Source organism: Sinohyriopsis cumingii, chromosome 1, assembly GCF_028554795.1.
Source record: "Sinohyriopsis cumingii isolate HCF-2022 chromosome 1, ASM2855479v2, whole genome shotgun sequence".
Taxonomy (NCBI): domain Eukaryota; kingdom Metazoa; phylum Mollusca; class Bivalvia; order Unionida; family Unionidae; genus Sinohyriopsis; species Sinohyriopsis cumingii.
Genome location: NC_142961.1, coordinates 173,086,275 through 173,101,510, shown reverse-complemented (window position 1 = coordinate 173,101,510; position 15,236 = coordinate 173,086,275). Strand labels below are relative to the sequence as shown.

Genomic DNA, 15,236 nt, shown 5'->3' with positions numbered 1-15,236 from the left:
TAACCAAACAGCCTTACTGGTATGAAACAGTACTAATACCTAAACAGCCTTACTGATATGAAACAATACTAATATCTAAACAGCCTTACTGGAATGAACACAGTACATACTGTCAGACCTAGAAATTTTGTATTGTACAATAACCAAAGGGCATTGTTGGTATGAGCACAGTACTAATAACCAAACAGCATTATCAGTATAAACTCAGATAATAATAATAACCAAATAGTTAGTACGAACATGGTACTAATAACCAAACAGCATTGTTGGTATGAACACATATAGTATTAATAACTAAACAGCATTATTGGTATAAAGAGAGACAGAACAATGAACTAAACAGCATTGTCTGTATGAACACAGATAGTACTAATAACCAAACAGCATTGTAGATATAAAAACAGTACTAATAACAAAACAGTATTGTTGGTATGAACACAGTACTAAAAACCCAAACAGCATTGTCGGTATGAACACAGTACTAATAACCAAACAGCATTGCTGGTATAAACACAGACAGTACAATTAATGAAACAGCATTGTCGGTATGAACACAGTACTAATAACCAAACAGTATTGCTGGTATAAACACAGACAGTACAATTAATGAAATAGCATTGTCGGTATGAACACAGATAGTACTAATAACCAGACAGTATTGTAGATATGAACACAGTACTAATAACCAAACAGCATTGTCGGTATGAACACAGATAGTACTAATAACCAAACAGCATTGCTGGTATAAACACAGACAGTACAATTAACCAAACAGCATTGTCGGTATGAACACAGATAGTACTAATAACCAGACAGTAATTTGTAGATATGAACACAGTAATAATAACCAAAACAGTATTGTTGGTATGAAGACAGATAGTACTAATAACCAGACAGTATTGTAGATATGAACACAGTACTAATAACCAAAACAGTATTGTTGGTATGAAGACAGATAGTACTAATAACCAAACAGCATTGTCTGTATGAACACAGATAGTACATACCATGAGACCCCAAAATTTTAGATTGCAATTTTTTGCTGTTCTTGTCAAAAGCAAGTGATATGAGGTTTCAGCCACTGACTGGAGGGACAGGGACATTGCTAATACTGGAAGCCCCCCTTCCAACATGAATGGTTTACATATCTGGGAAAGGGATTTTTCCATCGTAAAATGTTAGTTACAAAGATTAGTTACCAGTACTTCACCATGTAACTAGAGTCTTGCCTTATCACAGTCGTATGATACATGAAATATCAATGTAAAAGATGATTGTAACAAAATGAGCTTATGGAAGAAAATAAAGCCATTTTTATGAGTGCCATTTCTAGAAAGGAAGTCAGTATTATAGGTGTGAACTTCAGTGCAAATGGGGTGTTTTAATAGCAATGTTTGTCAGAATTTGATAGAATCATCATCTTATAATGCCATGAAACTCTAGAAGAAGGAAACTGCTACCATTATAGGTAGAAAACTTACATGCCTGATAATGTTATCCCTCCTGCCCTTCAGACACTTGTATGATTGTATCTTGGAGATGTAGAAACAAGCAACTTTACATGAATATTCTTAATCTGTGGGCTGCTGAGTATGCAGAGAGATTCCATCACCAATCCAATTGAAATCCCATTCCCTTATGTTAACAGGCCATGTAAACCATGTCACTCAGCAACGTCTGCTGTCTGCAACTATCAACCATCAAAATTCCAACTTACAGCCATTTAAAAGAGTTTTCTACAAAAACCAGAAACTCCTTACTCATAAGTGAGTGTGTAGGATGGTGATGCAATTGAAGGATCACATAATCTGCTTCTTACTACTGCAAAATAAGAAATTTTCATAGATATCATTTTTCACAAATGTGTCAAGTCTTGTAAGAACTTTATAGAGAACCAGGATATTATTTGAAATCTGTTTGAGGACAAATTTAAAGATTATGCAAGCAAGATACAGGATGCTGATCTTGATAACTGGGGAGAGGTGGACAATGCACATATACTTATGTCACTTTGACAAACTAAACTTTCAAAATTGACCAGTACTGTTTCAAGAGAGACAGAAGAGGACAATTTAATGAAGAAGAAGAATTTGGTTTCTGTTGATTTCACAACTTATATTCTGCACTTTTGGCAGTCAAGATATTGGTGTAGTGTGCACTTGTGTCAGTCAGTCTGTTGGTGTAGTGTGTGCTTGTGTCAGTCAAGATGTTGGTGTAGTGTGCACTTGTGTCAGTCAAGATGTTGGTTTAATGTGTGCTTGTGGCAGTCAAGATGTTGGTGTAGTGTGCACTTGTGTCAGTCAAGATGTTTGTGTAGTGTGCACTTGTGTCAGTCAAGATGTTTGTGTAGTGTGCACTTTTGTGTTTGGGGTTGATATTAAGAGTATGGCATAAAATATTAAAGTAGATAATCCAATAAAATATTTCTTGTACAGTCTTGAAATGTAATCCTCAGCTAGAAGCCTTGCTACAACGATACTGTACACTTAAATACTGTACACTTGTTAAACAATGCTTGGTTCTATTTCAGTAACAAGTTCCATTTTGGTAAATGGCCCACTTTAAATGATTTGGTCAAAACAACTTATTCTTTCAAAATGCCAAAGAAAGATGTAATAATCTTTAAATGATTTTGTTATGATGTTAAACATTTTTAAAAATAAAATATAATAAACTGTTAATGCTAATTTTAATTCATAAATTTCTTAAATGTGTGTAGGAGTGAACCATGATGTTGCCCAAGTCAGACACGCTTATTATCCAGACATCATTATGAAACGGTTCAGGCATGCACTAACTTTAGATTGTTCAGCACTTCACTGAAATTTTTAATAAACAAAACCCAATTGACATTTGGTGATAGGCAAATGGAACTGTGCAATTTGTAATTTCTTACAGGGGTGTATAAGACCTAGTTACTAAATTGCTAAATTACAATTTGTCAATTTCTTATAGGGATGTAAGAGACCTAGTTACTAAATTACAATTTGTAAATTTCTTACAGGGAGGTATCATATCTACTTACTAAATTACAATAAGTTATTAAACATTCATGCCACATCAGTAGGTGTGTTTTCATTGGGTGAGAGGGTACTGGTCAAATTTGTCTTGGATGGAGACTAAGGATAAGCCATACATGACTGCATTACAACAATACACATAATGGAGACTAAGGATAAGCCATACATGACTGCATTACAACAATACACATAATGGAGACTAAGGATAAGCCATATGTGACTGCATTACAACAATACACATAATGGAGACTAAGGATAAGCCATACGTGACTGCATTACAACAATACACATAATGGAGACTAAGGATAAGCCGTACATGACTGCATTACAACAATACACATAATTGTGCAGCTGGAGCAGTGAACATGATCTTCCAAACTATGCCATATCAACAGACAGGAAGAAAGAGCTCTTATTAACACTGATGTTCCTCCCAGGAAATCAGAGCCACTTTAACTGGCAGCTTTAACAGCAGTATGCCAGTACTGAGACTTTTTTATAATTTAAAATGGGAAGTTAACTTTTGCAAAAAATTACACAATAAATTAAGCTCTCAGCTAGGAAATGTAAAGCCAGTCAATGTCACCCTAAGCACACCCCTATTCTGTGCATGCTACTATGCAACAGTATGTACAGAACAATTTTAGGACCACTTGGAACAACATCAATGAAGGTTATTCAACAGTTCTTGTTGGGTAATATGATAATAAATAAATGTTACTGGTTTATAGCTGGATCATTTTGTCAGTACCAAAATTCATCTTTTATGAAAAGTAAACTAAATTAGGCCCATTTACCCGAAAATGTATGAGTTACCATGCAACTAGAAACTTTAGCTTTCAAAGTTACCAAAATTAAACTTTTGCAAAATTAACCTTGAACTTTTACCTGGACCTTCTGACCTTCACTTATGGGGTCACTTTAAATAAGGAAGATTGAAATGAGTAAACATGACTAGAAACTCTAGCTTTGCTGCAGAAATGAAGGTTTTGCTTTTATCTGTGAGACAATGAACTAAAAGCAAACAAACAATGAAAATGTGTCAGAAAGGGTACATTAAAAAAGTAGTGTGTACATCCATGGACAATTTTGGACAACAACTTCAATGTTTCTCTTGGAATTGAGGAGAGGATTACTCGAAAAGACCCTCGATGGTGCTCAGGAGCAAGATCTCCTTTGATCAGTATCTATCCAATGATTTGGGAGACCTAATATCTTTGATCCACAAGTTTATAAAGGAAATGTTAAAGGAGGAGGAGTTTGATAATCTTGTCATCATTAACATGGATGAGATGTCACTTGTGTACTTTGATTCCGTGCCCTTAAAAACAGTGAACCAAGTATGAATTTAAAAGCATTCTCATTTGTACAACTGCCTCAGAAAAAAATACACATTATACTGTTGTTTAAGCCATTTCAAATGCTGGAATATATATATTACCCCACCCCAATCACTATTTTGAAGGGATACAGAGACCTTGACATTAAGATGTCAAGAAAGTGACTTATCACAGTATGCAAGGAAAACATAGACCTTGACCTTAAGATGCCAAGGGAGTGGCTTATTGCAGTATGCAAGGAAAACATAGACCTTGACCTTAAGATGCCAAGGGAGTGGCTTATCACAGTATGCAAGGAAAACAGAGACCTTGACCTTAAGATGCCAAGGGAGTGACTTATCACAGTATGCAAGGAAAACAGAGACCTTGACCTTAAGATGCCAAGGGAGTGACTTATCACAGTATGCAAGGAAACAGAGACCTTGACCTTAAGATGCCAAGGGAGTGACTTATCACATTATGCAAGGAAAACATAGACCTTGACCTTAAGACACCAAGAGGGTCATCTATTATCAAGAAAGGTTGGATGAATGAAAAACTACCACCTTAATAGATTACCAAGACAAAGTGCAAAGCAATTAGTTAGACTTAGTCTGGGCTGACATCACTGATGATGTGGGAAAAGAGTTGTGATCAGTGCTAATTCCAAGATGTTGCATGTCCAAATTTCAGCCTATTGATATACACATCAACATTATGACATGAACTATAACAATGGCAGTGATACTGAATTCGAAGACCTTTGTCCAAGAACCTCAAAACAGCAAACTGCTCAAAATTGAACAAGTCAGTATGTTGTTTTTGTGGGTCTAATGTCATTTTTCAGCACATGACAGACTATACATTGAGGCCAATGTATCTAGTGGAGGAAGGATTTTGAAGACACATGGTAGAACCACTGACCCATGGGAAACTACTAGCAAGCTTTCTCATATATCCACATTGACTGAGCCAAAGACCCTAAACTAATGAGGACAGAGGTGAGGTGTCAGTACTCTGTAAAGACCAGTGCCTAAGACCACTTGGCTACATGGGACCCTGAACAAGTGAATATATTCCAACATTAAATCCTATTTGTTTTTATGCATGGATGTTGTCTTTTATTATGTATGGCTATCTATCTATTTATCTATCTATCTATCTATCTATCTATCTATCTATCTATCTATCTATCTATCTATCTATCTATCATATATATGTATGTATGTATGTATGTATGTATGTATGTATGTATGTATGTATGTATGTATGTATGTATGTATGTATGTATCCATCTATCTATCTATCTATCTATCTATCTATCTATCTATCTGTCTGTCTGTCTGTCTGTCTGTCTGTCTGTCTATCTATCTATCTACCTACCTACCTACCTAGGGCAAAAAATTTTACTTTAATAACTACTCTTCAAAATTAATTAAGACCTAATTTTAGAGATAGAATAATCATGCAGAGCTTCATTGCTCTATAAAATATCACTGCAAATGTCAGATGGTCATTGTAACAATGATTTCTACCATCAGAACAAGACCTAGTATCAAGTAGGTAACAATAGTATAATTGTAAGGCCTTCATCTGAAAAGTTTTATGAATTCTAAAAGTGAAAATTCTGCATATTATGTATGATTTGGGGTGAGAAAAAAATCAATATGATATGAAACATTTAATGAAATCTTCCCAATACTGTTGTGCGTTTACTGTCATGTACATTTAATCCCCCTGCTGGGCCTCACTTTCAGATGCCATGGAACAGCCTACTTAGAATAGTGGTCATAGAAAAAAGACAGTAAGTTAAATTTTTCAAGACACAAAAGACTTACAATTATTGTAGTGTAGTGTTATGCTCACATTAAATATTTCCTTTCTGACTAACTGAAGCAAACTTCATCTCTGTTTTATTGCCAGCAAATCACTGAGACCTCTGCCTCAAAGTGTGACACCAGGTCTTCTTAGCGCAAGACAAACTATACTTTGTGGCCAGTATAACTGGTGGAGGAAGAACCCAGGAAAACCCTGGTAAGAACAGTCAAGCCACAGAAACCTACTGGCACGCTTTCGTACATACCCACATTCCCAAGTACTGAACCCACATCACCAATGATATCATTTTATTTTGCGCTGTGAATGGTTCATGCATGGATGGATGGATGGATAAAGGCATGGATGGACAAAAATATGAAAAATATTGAAGCTGAAGAATCCTAAATAGCAAAAGGTACAGGTACACCATGTCTAAAACATACCAAATTTCACGGAGATATCTGAACAGTTTTTAACCTACAGGTACACCATGTCTAAAAACAAACCAAATTTCACAGAGATATCTTAACAGTTTTTAAATTTTGCCCCAGAAACAAAAGTGTGGATAATAGAAGGAAGAAAAGATAAATGGGGATATTTTGAACAACTTTGGAGTTTTGAATCCAAAAACAAAAATGTGAATAATATATGGGTGGATGAACATATTGAACAAAAATGCTAAAATACCGAAACTGAATAATTGTAAATAGGAAAAGCACATATCTACACACCTAGTCTAATATATCTACACAACTAGTCTAATATATCTACACAACTAGTCAAACATATTTGCACAACCAGTCTAACATATCTACACAACTAGTCTAATATATCTACACAACTAGTCTAACATATCTACACAACTTGTCTAATATATCTAGCCTAATATATCTACACAACTAGCCTAATATATCTACACAACTATTCAAATATATTTACACAACTAGCCTAACATATCTAGACACCAAATCTAACATATCTACACACCAAGTATAATATATCTACACAACTAGTCTAATATATCAAAACGTCAAGACTAATATATATACACAACTAGTCTAAGATATCTACACAACTGGTATAAAATATCTACACAACTAGTCTAACATATCTACACAACTATTCTAATATATTTACACAACTAGTCTAAAATATCTAAACACTAAATCTAATATATATACACACCAAGTCTAATATATCTTCACACCTAGTCTAATATTTCTACACACATAGTTTAATATATATACACACCTAGTGTGACATATCTACACACCCAGCCTAATATATCTACACAACTAGTCTAACATATCTACACAACTAGTCCAATATATCTACACACCTAGCCTACTATATCTACACAATTAGTCTAATATATCAAAACATCTAGTCTAATATATCTACACAACTAGTCTAAGATATCTACACAACTGGTCTAAAATATCTACACAACTAGTCTAACATATCTACACAACTAGTCTAATATATCTACACAACTAGTTTAATATATCTACACATCTAATATCTATACAGCTAGTCCAATATATCTACACAACTAGTCTAATATATCTACAAAACTAGTCTAACATATCTAGACAACTATTCTAAAATATTTACACAACTATATCTACCAAATTTTAAACAGATATCTTCAATGTTTTTTGATATTCTGTTCCAGACCCAAAATTGTCAATAAGAGATAAGTTTACTAAGAAAAAGATTCAAAATATTGAAACTTATAAATTATCAAAAGCAAAAGGCACATCTGGACAACTAATCTCTTCTGTGTACCGAATTTCAAAGAGACATCTTAAATGCTTTGAGAATTTTGCCTCTGAAACCAAAATGTTTACAAATGACAAGCAAAGAGACAAATGTACACAGCTATATTTCTTGTATTATGTACAGGGGGATACAAAAATAAAATCCAAATACACAACCACTATAAATTATAAATTGTTGTCTATAAAATTTTCAATTTTCATGGACATTTATAAGTTCCATCTGTGCTTTCCAAAATTTAGTATTTTTTGTCTAGGTTCATTTGTTATATATTACGAGTCTAAAAATACTTAATATTATCAAATGTTTTAGAGTTAGTAATGTTGTTGGTACCTGTACAGATAGCTATATTAAATACCTGTACAAACAGCTGTATTAAATACATGTCTAAGATTCCATTCATGTTATGTTAAATATCTATACAGACAGCTGTATTAAATCCATGTCTAAGATTCCATTCATGTTATAATAAATACCTGTACAGACAGCTGTATTAAATACCTGTACAGACAGCTGTAGTAAATACCTGTATAGACAGCTGTAGTAAATCCATGTCTAAGATTCCATTCATGTTATATTAAATATATATACAGACAGCTGTATTAAATCCATGTCTACGATTCCATTCATGTTATAATAAATACCTGTACAGCTAGCTGTATTAAATGCCTGTACAGACAGCTGTATTAAATCCATGTCTATGATTCCATTCATGCTATAATAAATACCTCCTGTACAGATAGCTGTATTAAATACCTGTACAGACAGCTGTAGTAAATCCATGTCTAAGATTCCATTCATGATATATTAAATGCCTGTACAGACAGCTGTAGTAAATCCATGTCTAAGATTCCATTCATGTCATAATAAATATCTATACAGACAGCTGTAGTAAATCCATATCTAAGATTCCATTCATGTTATAGCCCAAAAAATGAAATGAAAGAGTGTCTTGTACTAATCCAACCTCTAATCTTTCTTCCTCCCAGATAAAGTGAAATATATACACCATATCATGAATAAATATTTATTTTGAATCTCACATAAATAAAAACTTACCCAAGACCCAACAAATGGCTCTTTCTGACCATGGATTGGCTGCCATCATCTGCATTGACCCTATAATTGTGCTGTCAGTTTCACTTGCTTCTAGTCTCTGTTGCCTCATTGAGAAGTTTATAATTCATGACATGCCCACTATTATCACCTCTAATACAAGAGTCAGTTTTCCTCAGACTCCCCAAAAAAGTTCAAGCTGATAAGGCTCTCCAGGGGGGCACCTACACCAAATGACACAAAACAAGCACAATAAGCTGCTGTACCTATAGAGTAACAGGTATCTAGGATTTGGTACAAATGTATAGACACTGATCTACCATTACAAGTTTGCAGGTATCTAGGATTTGGTACAAATGTATAGACACTGATCTACCATTACAAGTTTGCAGGTATCTAGGATTTGGTACAAATGTATAGACACTGATCTACCATTACAAGTTTGCAGGTATCTAGGATTTGGTACAAATGTATAGACACTGATCTACCATTACAAGTTTGCAGATCAGAATTCTTATAGTTCATAAAATTCATCTGAACTAAATATTATGCTTAGGTCATAACTCAGTACCCTGAACTTTTACCATCCTTACCAAGCATAGCACCATCCATTTAATATGGGGTAATATAAAGATCTTTTGTACACTTTTACCATACTTACCAAGCTTAGCACAATCCATTTAATATGGGGTACTATAAAGATCTTTTGGTACACTTTTACCATACTTATCAAGCTTAACACCATCCATTTAATATGGGGTACTATAACAGTCTTTTGGTACACTATTACCATACTTACCAAGCTTAGCACCATTCATCTTATACTGTGCAATTTACCAGTCTTTTGGTACACTTTTACCATCCTTACCAAGCTTAGCACCATCCATTTAATATGGGGCACTATAATGGTCTTTTGGTACACTTTTACCATATTTACCAAGCTTAGCACCATCCATTCAAAATGGGGTACTGTTACAGTCTTTTGGTACTCTATTACCATACTTAGCAAGCTTAACACCATTCATCTTATACTGTGCAATTTACCAGTCTTTTGGTACACTTTTACCATACTTACCAAGCTTAGCACCATCCATTTAATATGAGGCACTATAATGGTCTTTTGGTACGCTTTTACCTTACTTACCAAGCCTAACACCATTCATCTTATACTGTGCAATTTACCAGTCTTTTGGTACACTTTTACCATACTTACCAAGCTTAGCACCATCCATTTAATATGAGGCACTATAATGGTCTTTTGGTACGCTTTTACCTTACTTACCAAGCCTAACACCATTCATCTTATACTGTGCAATTTACCAGTCTTTTGGTACACTTTTACCATACTTACCAAGCTTAGCACCATCCATTTAATATGGGGCACTATAAAGGTCTTTTGGTACGCTTTTACCTTACTTACCAAGCTTAGCACCATCCATTTAATATGGGGCACTATAACAGTCTTTTGGTACACTATTACCATACTTACCAAGCTTAGCACCATTCATCTTATACTGTGCAATTTACCAGTCTTTTGGTACACTATTACCATACTTACCAAGCTTATACTGTGCAATTTACCAGTCTTTTGGTACACTTTTACCATCCTTACCAAGCTTAGCACCATCTATTTAATATGAAGCACTATAAAGGTCTTTTGGTACACTTTTACCATCCTTACCAAGCTTAGCATCATCTGTTTAATATGGGATAATATAACAGTCTTTGGTACACATTTGCCACTTAATTCCAATTATACACTAAAGCTTTAATTCTGTTGACTCTAACATTGTCAGTGTAGTTCTCTCTTATTGAGTATGATGATGCATACATACCCAAATGGAAAACTTTTTTAAATCAGAAAGTCACTGTTATTCTTTTATTTAGGACTTTGGAAGGGCTGGGGTGGGGTGGGGTTAGCACAGAAAACTCCATCTCTGGATTAATGAATCCAAATGCAGGTTTTAGCTACCATATATACTTGTGTACACGTCAGGTCCATCTACAAACAAAATAAACCCTGAACTGCTGTCGTATAATGCACTGACAGATCTGGGTCTGTGCAGTTAGATCCAACTTACATGCAGATACTTATTTCATATGGTTTAATAGGTTCTAACATTGTATTAAAATCCTGATATTCAAGAGCAATCATTTATAAATTACATTGACCGCTCCGGTGGCCTAGTAGTTAGAGCGTCCGCCTCAGATCACATATAAATTACATTCTAACAGTCATACAAAATCTTGACCTTTACTTTCAACAAAAACACAAAGATACATTAATCATATAAAATGTCTCTACAGGGCCTACATTCTAAGAGAAAACACATCAGCAGGTCCTAAACTATCAGTAATGGACCATAAGTGGAATGTGAGTTTTCAAAACTCTTTCCCAATAAAGTTCCCAAATCTGGACCAAATAGTGCAGCTTGATATCATAAAGCAATGTGTCACATGATCTTATAATGAAGCTTGATAGCTTAAAGCAATGTGTCACATGATCTTATAATGAAGCTTGATAGCTTCAAGCAATGTGTCACAGGATCTTATAATGAAGATTGATAGCTTAAAGCAATGTGTCACAGGATCTTATAATGAAGCTTGACAGCTTAAAGCAATGTGTCACATGGTCTTATAATGAAGCTTAATAGCTTCAAGCAATGTGTCACAGGATCTTATAATGAAGCTTGATAGCGTAAAGCAATGTGTCACAGGATCTTATAATGAAGATTGATAGCTTCAAGCAATGTGTCACAGGATCTTATAATGAAGCTTGATAGCTTCAAGCAATGTGTCACAGGATCTTATAATGAAGATTGATAGCTTCAAGCAATGTGTCACAGGATCTTATAATGAAGCTTGATAGCTTCAAGCAATGTGTCACAGGACCTTATAATTAAGCTTGATAGCTTCAAGCAATGTGTCACACAATCTTATAATGAAGCTTGATAACTTAAAGCAATGTGTCACAGGATCTTATAATGAAGCTTGATAGCTTAAAGCAATGTGTCACTTGATCTTATAATGAAGATTGATAGCTTAAAGCAATGTGTCACTTGATCTTATAATGAAGCTTGATAGCTTCAAGCAATGTGCCACAGGACATACAAAAGATATGGATGGTATTCTTATTGGTCATCCAAGAAAATTGAACAAGATAAAGAATAAATCCAAATCATCAGTGATATGTCATGCTACAGATGAAAGTTTGAATCTCTCCACATTTCTCCACAAACTTAAAGACCTAATAATGTTCTCTACTTTAAATATTTACAGCATGTTTTTATGTTTTCCAATCTCATGGTGTTTGTTTTCTGTAATAATATCATTATATATGTTTTTTATGTTATAGGTGTTGTCTAATGTTGTAAAGCGCTTAGAGCTTCTAAAGATTAGGCGCTATACAAAGTCTTCATTATTATTAAATGTGTTATTCAACCTAAAAAATACCATACTTCTCTGATGAGAAGCCCATCCTTAATGATAAGCCCATTCCAACCTCAAAACAATGTTGGCACATTTTATTTGTGACTACTTAACCCACTAAAAATCCCACCCCCAATTTTCTGAAAGTTTTCCAAGGAAACCCCTTTAGCTTATCTTAGAATAAAACTGTACCCTTCTAATGTGAACATGAAGCTTATATATAATTTCTTTCTGAAGTTGTTGGAACATTCTTCTATAGTGAATTGTTGTGACCTACCTAACACAGTGAGGCCATAAAAAGAATACAAAAATGAAATATGTGACCTTTGTAACATAACTGTCGAGTTACTGGGCAAACATGGAAAGAAAGCAAATGTCAAGATTCCTTCTTAAAGATATTAGAGAAAAGCACTAAAAATGAAAGTGGGTGATTTTAGGGGTGGGGAATCCTCACTGACCTTTACCTTGTAGATATAAGCTTAGTGCCTATTAAAATAGGGAAAATATATTTTGCAAAACTAGACAATACTAGCTTCTGAAAGTGTAATGGATGAATTACCAAATAAATAAAATGTAAAAAAAGTTATCACCTCTTTTTTTTTACAATTTAGATCTGAAGTCCAGGAAGTGAAAATGACCAGGTGAAGCTAGCAGTTTTTTTGAAAGGTACACATCTGGAGTAAGGCCAAGCTGTATACTCTATAACCAATATTACATCCATCAACCATACACCAAAATAAAGGGAAGTAAAGGTTCTTTGAAAAATACCTAAGATCTACAAGGGCCTTTTCTAAATAGCCAGTATAACCAGTGAGGAATCCCAGGGAAATTCTTTTTCTTTAAAATTCTAACCCTTAGTATGCAAAATACGAAACTATAGAGCGCTACCTAAATCTCAAAGGGCTTTAATGTGAAAGACCATAAATGAAGGTATGACAGACATATTGATGAACAAATAGACAGAAGCTCAACTGTAATGTCCCTTTCTTTTCCTGAAAGGACATTAGACAAAACCTGCTTAACTATAATCATGGACTGGGATCAATATTCCATTTAGCAAGAAAACTCAATTTATTCAGTCTTGTTTGCCTGGATGAAATTCATTTCCAAGATGTTTGCAAAACATACTGAAGCAATTGGTCTATTTTTACCAACTTTTATTCAGCACTATTTATGACTAACGATGATTTTTTAAAAATGCACTTAAAATAGATGATATCGCAGTGACTACGACCTTTAGCCTTTCAATGCTCCATATTGACAGGATTCTTCCTATTTAACCCAAAAGAACAATAACAGTCAAAATTGGACCTGAGAAAGGAAACCTTTAAAATACACATCTGAATGTGGTGGGCAATCACCTGCCAGATGCCTTTCAATTATATGTAAGGATTGCAGACTATGGCTACAAGAAATATGAATGGATAAACAGACAAATGGATGGAAAAGGTAATTATTAAAATGATCCCATCCAAACCATTTCAAAGTCAACCATTTTCAGAAGACTCTTAGAAGGAACTGATGTTCTACTGGCTGAAAAGAATTTCTAGGAATCCAAGATTAAATCTGTTTCTTGATGTTCTTGAGAAATTCCAATGTAAGAAGCTTATCCCAAGTGCAAGCTTAAAGTTTGGTTCATGTATGTGATGTAGATGTTGGAGAATTTGTGTAAACATATTTCTTCTTTCAGTCACACTGACCTTGACCTTTGATCTTTGATCCTAAAACAAACAAGGTTTTTCCTCAACTCAAGTACAAGCCATCCAGAGGTTTGCTACCTTTAGAGATGGTGAAGAACTCAAATTGTTTTGCAGAAACCATTTTGTTCTTCCAGTCACAGTGACCATGACCTTTGAGAGCTTGTTCCAAGTGCAAACCAACCACAAATTTGGTAACTGTACATAGCGGACAACATGAGTTACTGTGTGGAAACAAAAATGGCAAAAGACGTATGGACAGGCAGAGAGATGGACAATATTGTCACACAAACCTGTCAAATTAACAGTTTGAGGGTAACACATTACTTAGGATGAACACAGGATATAAAATAGCTATACTGATATTACGATTTTAGGGAGAAGTTTGTGTTCCTGCAAGATGCTCATGCTGTGTGGAAAGCAAGTTGTCATACAAACATTGTCATACATAAGTTGTCATACATACATTTTCATATATAAGTTGTCATTCATATATTGTCATACATAAGTTGTCATACATAGTCATATATACATTGTCATACATAAGTTGTCATACATACATTGTCATACATAAGTTGTCATACATACATTGTCATACATAGGCTGTCATACATACATTGTCATACATAAGTTGTCATACATACATTGTCATACATAAGTTGTCATACATACATTGAGGTGTTTTGAGAACATAAAGCAGTCAGTCAGAGATAGAAGTGGAAGAGAGAGGCAGGCAGGAGGGTATGTATGAGCCCATTGCCCTCTCTGAGCATTTTGGCTGGTGAAGAGTGGATTCAAAGTGCTGGAATGGTGTACGTGACCCCACATCCTCAAAGAGCATTTTGATCATTGAAGGGTAAATTGGCAGTAGGAGTGTTTGACTCCGTAAAAAGGGCCTCAAAGAGCATCTTGGCCAGTGAAGAGAAAATTTGAAACATGAGCATAAAAGCAAAGATATTGTCAAGTTCTAGAACAGTGAATAGTGTTCAACTGTAAGACAGGTTTAGATGTTGTGAAGTGGAGAGAAATATATATATATATATATATATATATATATATATATATATATATATATATATATATATATATATATATATATATATATATATATATATATA

The 15,236-nt window shown here is 34.3% G+C and overlaps 1 protein-coding gene across 1 annotated transcript in view; it reads right to left on the bottom strand.

Annotated features, from left to right (window-relative positions):
* Window positions 1-9,089, bottom strand: part of LOC149808398 (neurexin-1-like) — a 335,258-nt gene extending 326,169 nt beyond the window's left edge. The window contains exon 1 of the mRNA XM_089976649.1: window positions 8,996-9,089. The gene's annotated coding sequence lies outside the window, so the exon portion shown is untranslated. The remainder of the gene's footprint in view (window positions 1-8,995) is intronic.
* Window positions 9,090-15,236: the final 6,147 nt, after the last annotated feature.